This window comes from Castor canadensis, chromosome 13, assembly GCF_047511655.1.
Source record: "Castor canadensis chromosome 13, mCasCan1.hap1v2, whole genome shotgun sequence".
NCBI lineage: Eukaryota > Metazoa > Chordata > Mammalia > Rodentia > Castoridae > Castor > Castor canadensis.
The window spans coordinates 41,066,285-41,086,101 of record NC_133398.1 but is presented as its reverse complement, the minus strand read 5'-3'; positions in this window follow the sequence as shown (position 1 = coordinate 41,086,101).

Below are 19,817 nucleotides of genomic sequence, written 5' to 3'. Positions count from 1 at the left end.
CACCTGTCACTTCCACTGACCACCAGGAAGATTTGACAGCTCCTGCAATCTTCCCTGATAGGAAAATGGTCCTGCTTCTATTAGTGACCTCCCCTCATCCATAGATAACCCATGTTGTACGTTGATGAACCTGCCTGCTATGTGATAATAGCTAACATGGCTTTCAGATGCATCAACTTGACAAGATTGGGTTTTCTTTGAGTTCTTGGAGGTACCCAAACTTCTTCCTCTGGATGTCTTTTCTAGACCTCACTACAATCTAGTTGAAAGAAACATGGGAGAACATTTGTATTAAAAGAAAGAAATTGTTGACATTTATTTCCACAAACGTAGGCAATGGTCAGGGTTAATTTAAGAAGAAAAATAAATTATATTAGCACCTTCAAAAAATCTGTCCATCCTTGACTTTATCATCACAAAAACCTCTATAGTGGTAAATAGTGCTGTTTCCAATACATAAGGAAAAATCACCTCCAGTGTTTTCTAAAGACATTTTATCTATGTTAATGAGTGTTACTGTTTGGTGATTTTATTACCTTGGCCAGGTTTAATAATTACTATTATGTAAGACTTAGAAAACACTTTGGAAGTGTCTCCTCCTGCTTTATGTTCTGAAAACTTTTTATAAAGATTGTTATAGATTCATTAAATGTTTGAGAGAATTCACTAATAAAAGCAACTGAATGTACAGTTTTTGTTGTGAGTATATACTGATGATGAATTAATTTCTTTGATAAATTTAAAGGATTTAGAGATGTTCATATTTTCAACTTTTCTTTGAGTCATTTAAGTAAATTGTGTGTACAGGGAATTTTTTTATATCTGATAACTCATTGAAGATATATTTTCTCTCTGTCTAATTTGTAACTTTATTTTCTACAATAGCCTTGCTGATTCTAAAATGTTCTGTTCTCTCTATTTTGTTAGTGTATATTGATTTTACAAAGGAGTTTATTGTGATATTTCCATACATGTATATAATGTACTTTGATCAAATTTATCCTTCTACTACTCATGTGTATCCTCCTCCTTCCCTTTTTGAGCAATTTTAAAGAGTTTCATTATTCTATTTTTATACATGCATCTGAATATGACTTTGATCATATTCACCCCCCATTCACTCTCTCCTTTCACCATCCCCACTCCTGCTAGTTTCTATCCCCCAAGAAGCCCCCATTTCAAGCTCACATCTTTTTTGTTTTTTAGGTCTATATTCCTCAGAATATAGGATGGGATATTTATCTTTCTCAGTTTGGCATCTTTAATTTAATATGATGATTTCCAGTTCAATCCAAAAATACTTTTTTAATTAAAGCAAGATATACATAGCATAAAATTTACCATTTTATAGTATATAGTTCAGCACTGTTAAGCAGATTCATCTTTTCATCTTACAGAATTGAAACTCTATAACCACTAAACAACACCCATTCACTCTCTTTCCAGCTCTAGGCAACTACCTTTCTAGTTTCTGTATCTACAAATGGACTACTCTATGCATCTTATATTAGCAGAATCACAACATTCATCTTTTTGTGACCTGCCTATTATTTCAACTAGAATTATATCCTCTAGGTTCACTTAGATTGTAACATGTCTCATACTGTTCTTCTTTTTTAATGTTTTATAATATTTTATTATATATATTTACCATATTTATTTAGCCATTTATTTATTGATGGCATTTTGGTTACTTCTGCCTTTGGGTTACCATAAATAATAAATGCTTCTATGAGCATAAGTGCATGAATAGCTCTTCATGATCTTGATTTCAATTATTTTGTATATGTACCTGGAAATGAAATTGTTAGATTTCTGAGAAGCCTACCTACTGTTTTCCATAAGAGCTGCATCATTTTATATTCTTCCAACAGTGAATTGGGGTTCCCACTTCTCCACATCCTCATTAACACTTGTTACATTTAATTTTTCTGTCCCATACCAGGCACTATTCTAAGTGCTTTATGTATGTTTGTTAACTCATCTAATACAAAAATATTATGAGCTAAGGGTCATTATAATTCCATTAAAAAAGCTTTGTGGATGCAATAAAGGCATTTGGAAATAATCTGTCCTTTCAAGACTAGCTGTGAGCCTTATCATCATATAAGAACACTTTTACCAAGGGACAGTAGCCCTGCTTCATTTAGCTCTTTGTTTATATCCTCCTTGATATCACTTAGATGTTCATTTGTACCATGTTTTTAGTTCATTTAGTTCTTTGCATTATTATTGAATTCATTTAGCCATTTATCAGTATTCTCTTTGGTTTCATTTACATTTGCTTGTTTTTACATGTCTTCTCTCATCTCCTTAATCCTTCTTATCATCATTCTTTTGAGCTCAGAATTGAAGTTTTATCCCCTTCACCAATTATCAGATCCTTTATTGTGTCATTGCAGACCTTTTGAGGAGTCATATTCCCCTGTCTTTTTATATTTCTATGTCTTTATTTTGAGATTTGTTCATCTGTAGGCAATCGTTTGGTTGGGGGTTTCAGTCAGATAACACTTTCCCTTGAATTAATTTTTATGTTCTGCAAGGACCAGTTATTGGCTAGATTGTTGTGCCACTTCTGGGGCACTTCTAGTTTGGGAGGGTATAACTTAGCAATAACAAACTCACCAAATCAATACCAAAGCAGACATTTTCATGAAGTAGAATATCTTTGGTGACATCATCTATATACAGTAAGGATTATAAAAATGAAACTTGCATTCACAGAAGTTAAAATTTATGTAGTAGTAATAATAAGGGGATGGGGAGGTGATAAGATGGGGAAAGGGGTGTGAAGTATGAGGGTTGCAGGTAAACAAGACCTTAGTGTGCAGAGATATAGTTCAATTGTTATGGAGAAGGGAATTATTGTCAGAGATTGCAGAAGGATAGAAAGGTTGAGAGTAACATAAGAAGGAAGGAGAATAAACCACTAGGTGAATGGCTTATAAATATGAGATAGGAAAAGTGAGGAAAAAAAAGAGAAGCAAAATTTTTTTCAAAACAGACAGAAAATAAAGAAAAAGTCAGAAGAAAAAACTGTCAATATAAGGATAGACAAATTGCAACTTTTTAAAAAAAATTAGGTCAGTATTTCTTCCTTGTTGAGGAGATGAATGAATGTCTTCTGTGTTCTGTCAGTGTCTGGATGCTTTTCTGTAATCTCTGTCAGGTTTTTGTTTGCTCTTCTGTTATGTTTACCCATGTGTACCCTCAGGCCCTGGATTGCCCAGATGTAAGGGGGAAGGGACACAACGCTCCTGATTAGGGCAGCTGCTAGAGTGAGTTAAAGTAGTCCCATGTGTATGAAGGAGCCACTGTAGTCAGTTGTGGGATCTCCAAACACAGCTATCCAGCTACCAGGCTGGAATTCACTCTGCCACTTCCTTCACTTGTACATTTCCCTATGCAGAGAACTCAGTGTCTGCTTTCTCTTGTCTACATGAGCCGTTTGTCTTTATCCTCTTTATCACCTAGACTTCTAATTTGTTTCTTTGGGGGAGTGAAGGATGAATAGCTCCTGTCACTTGTGTATATGTGTACACTTGTGAGTTGGGCATTAGGTTAGCTAGCCAGCTCAACTAGGTGCCCTCCTTGTTTTGGAATGCAGACCCAGATGTTGAGTTCTAGCCAACTAGTTTGATGGCTTCCTACCTCTCCCTTGGATAGAGACATTGGTCTGAGTGGTTTCAGCCCACCCCAGCTGGGTTAGTAACTGGTATAGTCTATTGTTGACTTTTGTAGTCAAATGTCTACTTGAGCCTCCAAACACTAGCTTTCTCTTCAAACCATCTTGTTTCATTAAAAAGATATAGGAACTTTGTATTTGCTTTTAAAGAAAGTATGTTAAAGATTTGGAAGAAAATTAAAATTTGTTGAAGCATTAATCATGTGTCAATATCTCTACTATAAACCCCATAGGATCCAGAATCATATATATTTTTGGTAATCTTTAAACATTTATAGGTATATTAGGTACCTAGCTACAAGCAAATGTTCATTGACTAGTGAAGCATATAATTCTCTGAGATTATGCTGGTATAATTGCAGTTCTTCTCTGAAAGTTTTCTAGAAGTACTCATTTTGTTGTATGGAAGAAAAGTGATACTATATCTAAGCTAAATATATTCTATCCTATCTTAACAAAAGTAGGACACACCAGTCTAAGTAGTACAGCTAGTACTGCTTAAATACTTTGAATTTAAGGAGCACTATAAATTTTCTTCTCTAAAATTTATTACCGTTTTTGTTGTTGTGTGTATGTTAGTGTATTCAACTGGACCCTGTGTGGTTGTTTGTTCACTAGTATCTGAATAGTATAATCCACATGTACTTTGATAGAACAACTTTAATTGACAAAATATATTGTGAATTTCAGTTCTCAAATATTTTCTCAAGAATCTTTTACTTTAGAAAATATTGAGGACCATAAAAAGAATATGTTTAAGTAAGTTGTAACTACTAATGTTACCTCATTTGAAATTAAAACTGATTTATTGGATGTATTTATTTTTAAATGTCTATACAAATCATTAAACGTTACTCTAAATAACATTGTATGAAAAATGCCTGTATTTCTAAAAGAAAAAGTTGTAGTTAGAACAATGACATTGTTTTATATATTTGCGAATAATCTTTACTATCCGACTGATAAAGTCCTCATATACTCGTATCGACTTCTGCGTTGAGTATGTTTCAACACATTATTTAATATGTAAAGAAAATACATTGTTACTTAGACATTTGATGCAAAGGAGAATATTGTGAATATTCTTGTTTCATAGTATGTTAAAGTTTAGTCACAAAATGGAATCTGAACTCATATTAGTGCTGTTTTCATATCCTGCTACATTATTTTCCTTCCCTCTGCACACTGAATAAATTTTTATCTGAGCCAAATTTTGATCATTTGGAAATATTGGTTTACTGAATTATACATATCATCTAAATGTTGATATATTTCATTACACAATATAAAAATCACCTATTGTCCTGTTGAATTAATTGTAGTAAAGTTTTCTAAAAACACATTTTTTGCTTGAAATTTTGAATTCTTATCTTCCCAGAAAATACCTGTCCATTGTCTTCCTTGATGTGAGAAGATCCTTTTGTTAATGTTAAAGAAACTGCCCACCACATTGCCAAGTCTGTATAACCATATTTATCTTAGTCATTATTTTAAATAATAATAGTGATCCATAAATAATGAGGTAGAGCACATGCCAATTCAAACTCTCACACAAATGGTTTCTGTTAAGAAAGCCATGATAATTCAGAAAGGAAAAGTTCTTGCTTTATGTATACTTCTTACTTGTGACACTATAGATTTTACACCATCACTGCAAATGTTCACAGAGTGAAAAGGCTAACCACCATCTTGTGAAAATATGTTTGTCTGAATTAACCCAATGAAGGAGTGTCAGGGATATGCATAGCTCCCTAAACTACACCATCTGAATTGGTGTTAGACAATGTACCAAGTCCTTCACTGGCATCAGTGCACGTCATCTTCATAGCACACCTGTAAGGTAGAAACTGCTTTTCCTCATTTTACACATTTTTTCTTTATTTTACAGATGGAAGTACCATATTTACTTTTGATAACTTGCTCACTCTACTAATCTATCTTTCCCAGTATTAGATGTGAATTATACAACATAAGCTATAATTTTGTTCATTTTCTAATAATCTCAAATTCTACTATTATTTGCTATGCCTGTTGTTTACATACTATATCACATTATTTTTAGAGTTTATTACCCCTGCGCTTATATTTCACAAATACATATCTCCTGTACTACACAATATGTGATTAATAAATTTAAACTTTCTTCCCTTCTGCTTGTTTAATTCCATGTAAAAATCTCTTTTAATGCATCACTCCCCTAAACTGGACATTTCCATTTCTGATGCCATTGAGGTCTTGAAGATGTGGTAGACAGAAAAAAAATTTTTGTGGTTTCTTTCTGAACATTCTAAGACTTACTTATGAAGTAATTTTTTACATCAACAAAGCATGTCAACATTTTCTTGTTTCTAGAAATGTGCATTCATTGTTAATAAATATCATTTATATGAAAAATGAAGAGCCATAATAAAAACCAAGTGACACTGAAGATTGGGATGATCATTCCCCTGAAAAGGTTTGATTCTAGTCCCAGGATTCTTTGAATTTGCTTGCTCGTTGATGTTCCATAAAATCTTTTGGTATAATCACAGATTCTTCCACAGAATAATGAGATGAGAATTATTTATTGGTTTAAAATCATGCATAATAGTTCAACACTAATAAGCTCTCTAGTCTTGCTTCATCTTTCACCATTGTTCTTCCAGTCAAAGTAATTTTCCCTAATAAACACAAGAGACTATGCTATGTTTGGGAGACACAACTTAGGAGAGGCTTTTTTCTTTTTCTTTTTTCTAATACCAGGGTTTTGAACTCAGAACTTCATTCTTACTAAATGGATGCTTTATCACTTGAGCCCCTCCACCAGCCCTTTTTTGTGTTGGATATTTTCAAATTAGGGTCGCGTGAACTATCTGTGGGGCTGGCTTCAAACCAGGATCCCTCTAATGTCTGAGGGTTACAGCTAGGATTACAGACATAAGCCACCTGCACCTGGCAGGAGGGGCTTTCAAACACTGTTATGTCACTCTCTGCTTTTGCCACAGTCTCCCAACACTGGTTCTTTGCTCTTGCACAGTTTTCTAAACTAAGAGGTTTGGCTACAACAGCTAAATTTTTGTACTTTCCAACATAAGATACCACCAATATTTCCCTTTCCATACCATACTTCAAGAAATATTTCTTCACCAAAATAAAAGAGAAATGAGACAGACATAAAAGTGAATTCAAATATCTTCTAATCCCACTGACTGCTGAGAAAAAAACATATATATTCATAAAATTAAAAATACATTCTTCAAATGCTAGAAATTCATCTAAAGATAAATTAAAACAATTACAGGATACCACTTCATTTTGCCGTATGGTAAGTTGGCTTTTAAGAACTTAAAATTTCTAAAATAAACCATCAAAAGCCTTAAATAGTGCTGGGTATGAAAACAAAATGTTGTAGTGTTATATACCTTTTTCTTTAAGGGAAGGTTAAAAATGAGTATTTCCAGCCACTTTACTGATAGTACTTCATTTACAACATGCTGTATTTACCTCAGAAGTTTACTGTCATAATCTTTTGCTACTGGCATCTAGGAAAATTCTCAATGCCAAGAAGAAATAGTGATGGAAGGGAATCAAATTTGTGTTAAGCATTTGTTTAACAAAATTCCCCAATCAAATCTTCAAGAATTCAAAAGAAAATACAATGACAATGCAATTTGGAAAACTAAGTTCCACACCTAATGCCTGCAAAATGTATTATTAAACTTGGGCAAATTTTGCTAGCCTTTTATCAAAGTCTATTTATTTAAGTTTATAACCCACCTTTTTTTTAATCATAAACTGTAGGTTTTAAAACTTACTTTCTGCAAAGGGGCAATGCAGAAACAGAAATAGAAAACTACTAAGCAGTTGTAGTTTTATGTTTGTAAGTAACTTTTGAACTAGAACAAGATTACCATAACATAGGAAAGATGGTTCCCCTGGTTGTTAGTTTTGTTGTGGTTTTTTGTTTGTTTGTATTTTTAAATTACAGTTCTAGGACTTTTTTTTTCAGTGCCAGGCCTCTTGCTTGCTAGGCAAACTCTCCATCACTTGAGCTATACCCCAGACTTTTTTTGTCTTTGTTTTTGAGATAGAGTCTCACTAACTTTGCCCAAGCAAATTACCACAACATGATTTCCTGCTTTCACTTCCTGAGTAGCTAGGTTACAGTTATGCACCACCCTGCTGGGCTTGGGACATATTTTCCTTATTGAAATTTTACCAATAAGATTATTATATTCATTTCACTATATATTACAAGAACTTATATTGTACAAAGGTGTAATATAGTTGATGATCTGGGTTGAATCAGGAATAAATCCGACTTCGATAGCTTACTACAAGTGTGATGAAAAATTTAAAGATTGTGTCTTTTTAATCAGCTTCTATAACTTCAAAAAGATTTTCTGGAGAAAATATTGATGAATAGTGAATTTTTGAAAAGTAGATTTATGAGTGACCAATAAGTATGTGAAAAGATGTGTGAACTTAATACCGGAGACATTCAATACAAACAATAAACATACTGGCAATTTTCCCACTGTTGTTGAAGGTGTAGAAATAACACACAATCTGACATTCTCACACAATCTTCACCAAAGTGTTATTTTTGAACATGAATAAATAGTTACTACAGCTTAATAAACCACTCACAAATTTAGATGTTCAAAACAAGTTCACAATCCTGCAAGTGCCCCAGGATGCCCTGCTAATCTGTGCTGGTGTCCTTCACATGTTTAGAAACAACTGGAACAACAACCCAGACATAGCTATTGTCCAAATGGATAGCTCATAAGGTGGAGGCAGGGTTCTAAACAGCAGCCAAAAGTTCATCAGTCTTCTTGAGGCTTACATTTGGAACTAACACAATGCCATTTTCAGGACATGTTACTAGGCAAAGCAATTCACAAAACCAAGACAGGTTCAAAGGGTAAAGAAAAGTATGCATGTACTCAGGGGAGAAGTAAAATATTTTTGCCATTGTAACAATAAACTATAGATAATTTAAGGTATATATATATATATATATATATATATATATAAAGATTGCCCATATTCTTAGAACAACCAATTCTATTTCTATTGATACAAGTCAATATATTTTAGGTGTACAAAATTTGTAGAAAGATATTTATAGCAACATTTATACCAACATTAATTATATTAGCAAAACATTGATTAAGGTACGTACAGGGTAGACTTTATATCTTCTATCTTAAATCTTGTGTTCTAGCTATGAAAGCAGACATTAAATAAATAGTTACAAAAGTAGTTGCATAGACACAATTCTTGTATGTACTAGAAATGAAAGAGTTAGTAATGAGACTGCATTCCAAGGAGACATATGCTAATTTGGTGAATCACAGATTTCCTGTTCAAGAAGAATATAGAGATGTCTTAATGACAGTGACATTTTGTCTCCTATCAAAAGACTGAGTAGAATGACTTACAAGTCAAAGCACAAGGAAGATCACTTCTGACAGGGGTAAGAAAAAATGAGAAGGCCCAGAGCTAAGAGGGAAGAACAAATGAGAGGTTAATGTTAGATGTAAAGTAAATATTGATTGTTATTTTATCAAAAATGTCATGCATGCATGTGAAGAAAAGAAAACCACAAAGTTTCTATAAGGAAATATAATTTATCCTGTCCCAACTAATCTTAATAAGAGCTACAATCAAACTGGAATCTAAGTAACCTTAGAGTCCAAAAGATTTCAGAATCTCATTTGCACAAGCTTAGAAACTATTTTATTACTCATTTCAAAGAATGAGATTTGTTCACCTCATCTAGTGAACTCAGTTCTGGCCACCAAATACTTCTATTCCTCTCATTTTTTTTTTCAAACTGCCTGTCCTATTTCTGCCTCATCATCATCTCTAACTGCCCTCCTTTCCCATCCTTTCCACTGTATACTCTGTACACCTTCCCTGCTACAAAAACGCATCTTTAACCTCCATACAGAATGTGCTTATACCTTTGAATCTAAATTAAAAGCAATTTTCCCCCAAGGACATTGCATTTTATATGTTGCACAACTACCTTATTTGTAGAGCAGGAGAAAGGTCCCGATATATTTTCTTTATCTTCATCACTTTCTTTAAACCACTGGCTTTGGGTCTGGCTGCATCACTCTATACCCCTCCACAATGTGATCATCTACAAATCTTTACATCATTCCCTGTAGTCCTAGAGGGATTTTCAGGATGGTACAAAGTCTTTGTCAACACCTAATTCTTGCATATTGCGGGAGGTGATTGACAGATCCCAGTCAATCATCTCTCATGATGTTCTTCAATACAGAACCTTCATTCTTATTCCACTTTAGCCTCTATCCTATATCCATATATTACATTTTTATCATCACCTGGCACTGTTCCTCCTGTGAAACTTCAAATGCCAGTCTTCTTTCCTCTTAGTCCCTCATTCAGTTTCTTAAATTGTGCAAGTGTTTCTGCTGTGCTGAGGAACCTCTATTTTCTCTCACTCTCTCAATTTTCTCTTGAGTTTCCTTCACCTCTTCCTACTTGAACTCTGTTGGTAACCTCAGCTCTTCTCTCTCCTCCAATCTTAGCTTCTTTAAAATTATCCTATTGTTTTATCTATTCTTCAAAATTTTGGACCATTACTAAATATTTTATGTTTAAGCAATTATGGATAAAATTATAAAATTAAATAAACTGGCATCACAATCAAACAATAGATTTCAATTTCACCTGGGTTCTCAAAAATACCACTGGCCTTTAGATTGCCTTTCTTCAATTCTATATTTCATTGCCTTCATCTCTATCCCCCATTCCTCCCTCAGTAATACTCATCTCAGATTTTCTAGCCAAATCAATTTCAAAAGATGACATCATCTTTTTTGGTTATTATTAAAGAATAATTGGATCTTTAGATCCAAAAGAACTGTCTTTCTGATTGTTCAAGTATGCTTCCTACATTTGTATTTTGATTCTATCCCAGTGATCTGTGATCCATCAAGTCTATTAGTCATTCTTAGGAGGAACTTAAGAGTTAGTAATCATTTTGCCTTCCAGCATTAGTTTCTATGGATGTATAGTTTGTGGTGTTTATCCTTGTATAATTTCTTTTTGCTCTAATTTTCCTTTCACACTTTTTCATGGTTTTTTGAAAAGCATGGGATATTTCTAACAGTATTTTGAGACATTTTAAAGTAAAGAAAAATTACAACCAACAGTCATGAATGTACCACCCAGATTTAACAATTTATATATATGTCCATATTTGCTTCCATTTTGTCATTATTTTTTTTTCAGTGCTAGGAATCAAACCCAAGGCTTTTGCATGCTAGGCAATTTAGCACTCTATCACTAAAGTACACCTCTATTTCCAGTTCTTTGGGGTTAAAAAATCAACTGTTAGAAATATTTCATAAATACATATATACTGAAAGTATGAACCTAACATATCTCTCAGGGTATCAGTTAACATCATATGTGTTTTTATATATTTAACTGATAATATAAATACTTGGACAATGTACATTAGGAAATATAGTTATTTTAAAATAGAATAAACAATCCTTTTGCTCACTAATACATTATTCAAAGTGATTCATTTTTTAACTGTTGTTGAGTTTCCAAAACAAGTGTGTACTTTTGACATATGTTTCACATAACTAAACTTCAGGTTTATATTGCTACAAGAGAAATGCACAACATCTGGCAGTTTTGAAAATGATCCTTTCTTGATTTATTTAAGTATAATACACATCTTTATATGCTTGTGATTCTGAATTTTGTAGTAATAGACTCTAAGACTAATGAATCTTAGAATGAGTTAAATATCCATTCACTTCCCAGCTTCACTGCAATGACTCTCTAATCTATTTTCCCTCTTAGCTATTCTTCTAATTCATTACCTAATTGCCTAAGATATAGAGACATTTGCTTAAATGAAGCGGCATCAGTAAAACAAATGAGGCTAGACTTTGACTATGATATTCATTCCAGCACTTAATCATTTATCCAGAGAAAATTATCTCTAAAGAACTTATACCTACTTTTCAATAACACCCACCTCCCATTTTATTGATTTGAATTTTAGTGAAAATAAGCTTATACATGGGAAAGATTGCAAAGTTTGAAGCCATGTGGCAAATAACTTTTTAAAAAATAAGTATAAAAATGTCACCTGAGTTCCATTCCCTAAATTCCTATTTCAACAATATATGGCAAATTGTTTTGCCATGACTACATAAAATTGACATCACCTGCTTTTGCATGGAGCAGAAAGAATGCATCCACAGCTTTCAGAAGGATAATCAGGAATCACTGTTGGATTTTAGTTGAAAGTATATAGCAAGGGCATCAGAAGATGAAGACAAAACAAACACATGAAATCACACATCTCCAGGTCTGTTTCCCACTGATTATCACTCACGGGATCTCTAATAGAAATGCCATCTTTCTGATTCTATTTCTGAGTTTCATTTCTGCCTCCCATCAGGGTCCCAGGAATGTGAGGAGGAAATGCAAGTAACTGAATGAAGGGACTAATTATAAAGATGCATGGAAAAGGAGCAAATAAAAACTATTGACAAATTCTGGTACCAGCAGAAGTGGAAATTTTTTAATGGAGCTGTGGAGATAACATTCAATTCTAACTCTGCAATTAGGGCAGCTCTGTGACATGGTCTCACTAATGGTATTTTCAGGACCTACCCAATATGCACTGTAGATCAGGTACAAATTGCTGGCTATTTTGGAGAAAATATGAAAGCCATAAGAAGAAAAGTTATCTCTAGATTCCTTTGGTTAGAAGCTATTGTAGACAGTCCAGAGTCTACAATAAAGAACTGATAATCTCTCTTCTTCATACCACATGCTACACAAAATAAGCTGTTCTAGTCTGTAAAGATACTCTCTGACTATTGCAAGCAGCAAGAAAACTCTTTGTCCCTATTAATTGTGCTACCATTAGGGCAGAATGTAAGATGTTATGTTTCTGACTATTCTCTCTCTCTCTCTCTCTCTCTCTCTCTCTCTCTCTCTCTCTCTCTCTCTCTCTCTTTCTCTCTCCCCCTGTGTGTGTTGGGGGGATTAGGAGGGTGTGTGTGTACACATACTTTTTTCAATAGGGAAAGAAATAGTAGAAGCCTTATAAGAGCTGGAGTCATAGAAGTTCCTGGAACAAGACGTAACTTTAGAAGTTGAATTAGACACGAAGCAAAATGCCAAAGCCTGGAGAGGAAAAGGGGAAAAAACAACTCATCCTCTCTCCTCATAGTTAGGTCCTCCCACTGGACAAGCAGCTGAAGCCAGAGTGCAAAAATGTTCTGGTGAGGCACCTATATGTTCAGCCCCAAGCAAGGCAGAGAGGCAGGGCAGAGAGCTTATAGAGAAAGGAGAGGCAGGCAGAAGATAATCTGCATATTAGAATTATTGACATTTTGTAAATCAAGGTAAATTTTAAATGGTAACTGCTGAGTTAAAGAAAAATAGAGGTGAATCATCATTTTAGACAAATTTTTACTTACTTTACACTAATGTGTAAATGCAAACTATTTGAGCATAACATGAAGAAAAATAATTTCTTTTCAGAAAAAGTTTTCTTTCTAGCAAAAGACTTTTTTAATTTTTAATTTTTTTATTATCATATTATTGTTATACTAGGAGTACATTGTGACATTTACAAAAATTCTTACAATATATCAAACTTAAATTTACCTTCTCCATCATTTTCCTTTATCCTCCCTTCCCCCATTCCTGGAATGGTTTCAACTAATCTCATTTTTTCATTTTCTTTCATAAATACATAATATCTTCACTGTGTTAACCATCCTACACTCTACCTTATATCCTTCCCCCTCCCACTGGTACCACCCCTCTGAGAGGACCTATTTTATCTTCCTGTTCTCCATTTTTTAAAAAAGACATTTCTATTTGCTTAAGATAGCTATATAGGGTGTTTCATTGTGACATTTCCATGTATATATGTATTATAACCCAAATTGTTTCAGCCTCTCTATTTTAGTTCTTTCTACCTTGTCCTCTTCTTATGGTGATTTCAAAAGGTTTAAAAATTCTATATTCATTCTTGTATAGGAAGTACATCAACCATATTCACTTTCTTAACTTCCTTCTTTTACCCTCCCTCTCCTGTTAATGACCTCCCCTTAGTGTGTCCTGTTTCTCATAATATTGCTTAGATTTGCATTGGGTCCATACTTCACATACGAATGAAAATATGTGACCTTTAGCTTTCTGAAGCTGGTTAACTTTACTTAAGATAATGTTCTCCAGTTCTATCCACTTACCAGCAAATGATAAAATATTATTCTTCTTTAGGGCTGAATAAAATTCCATTATGTATAAATACCACATTTTCTTAATCCATTCGTCAGTAGTTGGGCATCTTGGATGTTGACTCCACCTCACTCCCATTAGAATGGCTACCATCAGGAACACAAACAACAATAAATGTTGGCAAAGATGTGGGGGGAAAAGAACCCTCATACACTGCTGGTGGGAATGTAAGTTAGTACAACCACTATGGAAAATATGGAGGCTTCTCTAAAAACTAAAAGTAGAATTGCCATATGATTCAGCAATACCACTTCTAGGATATACCCAAAGGAATATAAATCAGATTACAAAAAAGTCACCTGCACACCCATGTTTATTGCAGCATTGTTCACAATAGCCAAGCTATGGAAACATCCAAATTGCCCCACAGCATAAGATTTTTAAAAAAACATTGACTTTAGCTTTTCATCTGAAAATAATTTAATCTAAAATGACCACTAAATGACATTATGGATATTATCACAGTTCTTTTTTCATAATATTGAATGATTCCTAGATTAGTTATATTGTAGCCCAAGGAAAATATATTTTTCAATGTTTTATATAACACATAATGCTATGTTACTGAGCAGCTAGATTAGAGCTTTCTGTATTTGTTTTTGCTCTGTGAATGTTTTTCATTATTGAGGTATAATTTACATATAGTAAAGGATAAAATATTAAACAGTTTTCTTGCCAATTGATATATCCTACACACACCTATTGTGCTCTCTACTTGTCCTTTCATTTCACTCATCACACTTTAATTACAAGTTCAGTGTGTTTCTTCTGAAGCAGTCCATAAGCTCTTTAGGAATAAAACTTCAGCTTGTCCTATTTATCAGATGTACATAATATGCAGCAAAATAGTAGACATTTAATTGAAGTCCAGTAAATGAATTTATGAATAAGTAAATAAATAGATGGAATAATGTCCACTGAGAGTAATTAAGACAACTTACATTCTACATTCTGATAGACTTCTCAGAAAAGTTCTAATCCTATCCAAATCACTTATTAGGAGAACCAGAGGAAGATGTGGGGTGAAGGAGAAAGTACTGAAGGCTTTTACTGTTGACTAAAACCTTCCCTTGGATGGAACTCTTGGAATCATTCCATCATGGGTCATTATCCTGGAGTCACTACCACAGAGCATGGTTGACTTATAGGCATATCTTGTAAAAGCATTTCCTAGGCCTGGATAATTTGTATTCTAAGATCTGTGATTGCCTTACCATATTCTTGTGACCCTGATTTGAATGTTTCTCTTGGTACCATGACAGCTACATTAGACATAAAGCCAAACTGCTATCCTTCTTCTCATACAAAGGTAGGTTCTTCATAATCTCTTATCTCGGGTTATGGCTCATCACCACAGTACAGGTAATAAAAATTAAAGGATAAATAGATAATCAAAAATAAACTTTTTTTCCTGATGATGATAGCAGTAATAGTAGTAGATATATTAATATATAGAGAATTTACATACATACTATATGTTACTCATTTTGTTAAGTACCTTTTGTATATTATTTTTATTTTATTTTCACAACATCCTTATAAGACCATTTTACTTTCCTCACTATGTAGATAAGTAAACAGGTTAGAGAGATTAAGATACCATCCACCAAATTTATCCCTACACATGGCTAATAGAGACTCAAGCTAAGATCCCTATGTGAAGATAGAAGGACAACACTTCAGAACTGGTTCAGGATAATGGCTTTAGTGCCAATTCTGGTTATGCAAGACATGTTGCTGCTCCCTTTCTAAAAAGCACCTCATTTTCTCTGCCTTCTTTGGAAACCTGCAAGCAATTTAACTGAATACAATCTCATACTGACTCCCCTTTCAAAAATAAACTCAGTCAGGATCTATAATATGCTCTCCAAATTGGACAGATAACAATACAATTTTACACAATAATAAGAACATGGTATATATTTATAAGTAACTGTTTAATATCGACTAATATTATAACATTTTGTCTCCACAAATCCACAGAGAACAGTTATATCTATCTATCTGCAAGTTCTTTATGTTAACATAAAAGATGATAGCAATAGTTCTATCTTTTAATAATGTCCCTGGATACCTCATCTTTTAAATGGCTGTCAATATTTCTGGTACCTTACATTTTTAATGCTGCATTTATATACAAGCCATCAGTTAGATATCAAATCATTATAATGATATTTTCTGTTCTCTCTCAAAACAAAATGATATAAGAGATATCTGACATTAAGAGCATAGCATTTGTTTTAGGTTAATAATGATTTCTAAATTTTTAAATTTTAATACATTGTCCCAAAACATTAAAATAATTGCTTTAGTCACTTTTGTGAGTCTCAAAGCAAAAAAGAACATTTTCAGTATTTGCATACAAAAGATAGTCACTGTCATGCACTATCATTTTAAATTGAGAGCTTAATAGTAATGGATCTTCTTGTCTCCTCTCTTCTCCTCTTCTCTCTTGGACTCTTCTCTCCCCTGCTTTCCCTCTTTCTCTCCCACATGGGTTTGAATCAGGATTTTCCCCATGGCTAAATGTTGTTGGAAGGTCCTGTCCAGTTCAGTACTGGTGTGGAGGACTTCCAAGATGCTAAATTTTTTTCCAAGGATCCTCAGAAGGCACAATTCTTCAAATCAAATGTTGCAACAGTTGATATTTGTGTTATTTTCTTTATTTTTTATCACATATATTTAATCTTCAATATATGCCACGCATTTTGGTAAGTGTTTTCAATAGATGACACATTTTTAACTCCCCCATGAGTGATGAGATTATGTAACTCACCCGGAAAGAGTACTAAGCCAAAGATTTAAGGGTCACCTCTGGTCTTAGCTGCTGTGCTTGTCTGTGTCCCAGATCAAGACGTATGAGGTATACAAGGAAGTACTGCACCCTTGAGCATCACAGGTCCAAATTGCAAAGCACCAGCATTTTCATGTAAGAAGTTACTTAAAACCGACATGAAACCAGACTGTTCTCAATGGATCCCTCATTTGTTACACTAATGAACAACCATTGCTTGTCATCCACTGGCAGTGCTTCCCTTGGAAAACAGAGTGAGCTTGACATACTGAGGGACAACAAAACTGAAAGTACCCTACAGAATTGCTTTTGGATATAAGGATGTGCCAGATGAAAGCAAGGCCAGATTCACATCAGCTGGATCCAATCCACAGAAACAAATACGTTGCTCGGTTTTCTGAGAAATATTAGCTCTGATGCAGTTTAGATGCTTAGAGAGTGCCATAAAATGAGATCCTTGTCAGGTGCAGATGTCTGCTAGGCCTTCGCAGTCTTCAAGACCACGAGACAAAGTAGTTCTTTTGGTATCCAGTCTTGGCTGTTCTGATACAACATCAGAAAACAGACTAAGACAAGGGATAAGACAAGAGATGTAATGCTGAGCCAAGCAATGGTGCATTTAAGCACATTCCAAGAAACCGAGAGAAAAGTGAATATCGAAAATCTAGAATATATCTGTAGAAAAGACCTGCGCCTATGAAGTGACTAAGCGATGGTACACCTTCGGTGGATCTGTGAGCTTGATTCCTGATGGTTTCAATGATATTTTCTCAAAGCAGAGTGCTGGGCATGGTGCGTCTAGTAAGAATCCAGAAAAAAATTTATGAAAGGACTGAAACCACAGATTTAGTGCAAAAGATCTCACAAGTGCAATATGCCAGATACATTAACAATTCAAAAAAATGTAAGTACATAAAAGAAAATATCTGTACATTTAAATACATTGAGGAGAACAAAACTAAATCCAAATTTAAAAACAGTTCTTTTAATTGCTTAGGAAAGAAATATGTGTCTTAGTAGATTGAGAGAAAGCTTATTTCAGTGCACAGCTTGTTCAGTTCAGTACTGCTTTCTGGAAACATTTACAATGGGAGAAAGGTTAATAAGTTCCCCCGGTGGTCATCAGGGCATATCACTAGAGAGGAGGAAGAATGAATTCTTATTTTCATGCAGCCTGTTTCTCCTTTTCAATCTAATGAGACATGCCAAGTACTCCTATTACAGTAATTTACCATAATATATATGGTGAGATGATTCCGACACCAGGAAAAGCAATGAATGTGTCTATTTCTCAAATAATTGAAAAACAGACACTGATGCATTTTCTTTAGAAATGGACCATTAGATTGTCTATACAGCCTGCTGACTATGGAACACTTAAGGAACACTGTCACCTGTATTTATATATTTCTGGACAGGTACAGAAGACAGTATAAACTCATTTTATAGGATTGCTAAAACAGCTGCAGGAAAGAGATAAAGACATTTTATCATTTTAATTTGCTATCACCTAAACATAACGGCAGTGTAACAAAATTGCCCAGGATTATTGAAAATAATCTGTCATCAGAATTGACGGTATTTACCAAAGCAGTTCTGCTAGCACACTTCAGTATATTCTCAGGTTTGAAAAATAAAAACCTACTTTATGCCAGGTGGAAATGCCCTTGGTTCTACCTATATTAATAAATAATAATATCAGCCACAAGAAAACTGATTTTGGATTAAAATACTGCTTTTTATTCAAAAATAAAAATAATTATCCTGGAATGGTTGATCGGAAGTATACCCAAACTTACCAGTTAAGTGGAATAAAGCTATGTTAATACCTAGATTTAAAGAGAATCTTAGTATTATTCACCAAAAATAATTTCTGTATAATTCTTCATATATACAAGAGCCAACAATCTTGATAAATTCAATAGAGAAAATTATTCTCAAAACCTTATCAGTTTTAAGTCAGATCATGTTCATATAGGAATTATATCAAATAAGTACTTTTAAATGGTCAAAGACAGACTATTACAACATAAAATTTAGTTTAAATTCATCAGGGCACTGTGTACAGTGTGGGAAGGTTATTAGTTTGTCTTGTCCATTAAGGGAGAAGAATCTTTGCTGGTTGGATAAAAGGACCTAAGACCCACATCCCTGCTTCACACCCTTTGAGAAGATGCACCACTCCTGTCACAAAGTTCCACTATTCTTCCAGGGCTGTTATTGCTTCATCCTTGGAATAACAATAGAACATATCATTTGTACAGCCCAATTAAACATCTTATCATAATCTGTTTTCAGTCATAGAATGGAGAAAGAGTTTCAGGAGAAGAGCATCTGGAATTGACATCCCAGGTATGCTGAGCCAGACATAGGTCATGGACAAAATCTAGCATGAGTGGGTGAAACTGGGGATTTAGAACATTTTCCTCCAAAGCAAGCTCTTCAAAACCTCTCCATCATCACATCTTCATTTCTGTCATATTCCCAGATAAGTTTATAAGCAATTTGAAAGGAGGGACAAGGTTTTACATATTTCTGTGTATCCAGAATTACTGATTCAATTGTACTTATACAAACTATTTAGTAAAGATTTAACTGAGAAAAATACATAGGTTACAACTAAAAGAAATGTTGCTAAAATAACAGAGTTTGGGAAAGTTGACTTTATAATATTTTATACTCCAAAGGTTATCACAACCATAACCATATTATTCAACATCATTATTTTTTTATTCTTAATGTTTACTGTATCAAAGTAATAAAAGTACATAGCTTCAAAAGTGAAATTGTAAATGTCCAAAACAAAATGTCAATTCCCCTCTTCATACTCTCCAGTGTTTCTTGACTATTGATCATTTTGTCCCCAGGGGATATTCAGCAATGTACAGAGACACATTTAGTTTCCATGATTTGGGAGACAGGGTTGCTGCTGGCATCGAGTGAGTAGAGACCAAGGATGCTCTAAACAATGTAAAGTGTACAGGACAGACTCACAAGTTTCAAACAGCTACAGCAGAAACCCTGCCACAGGTC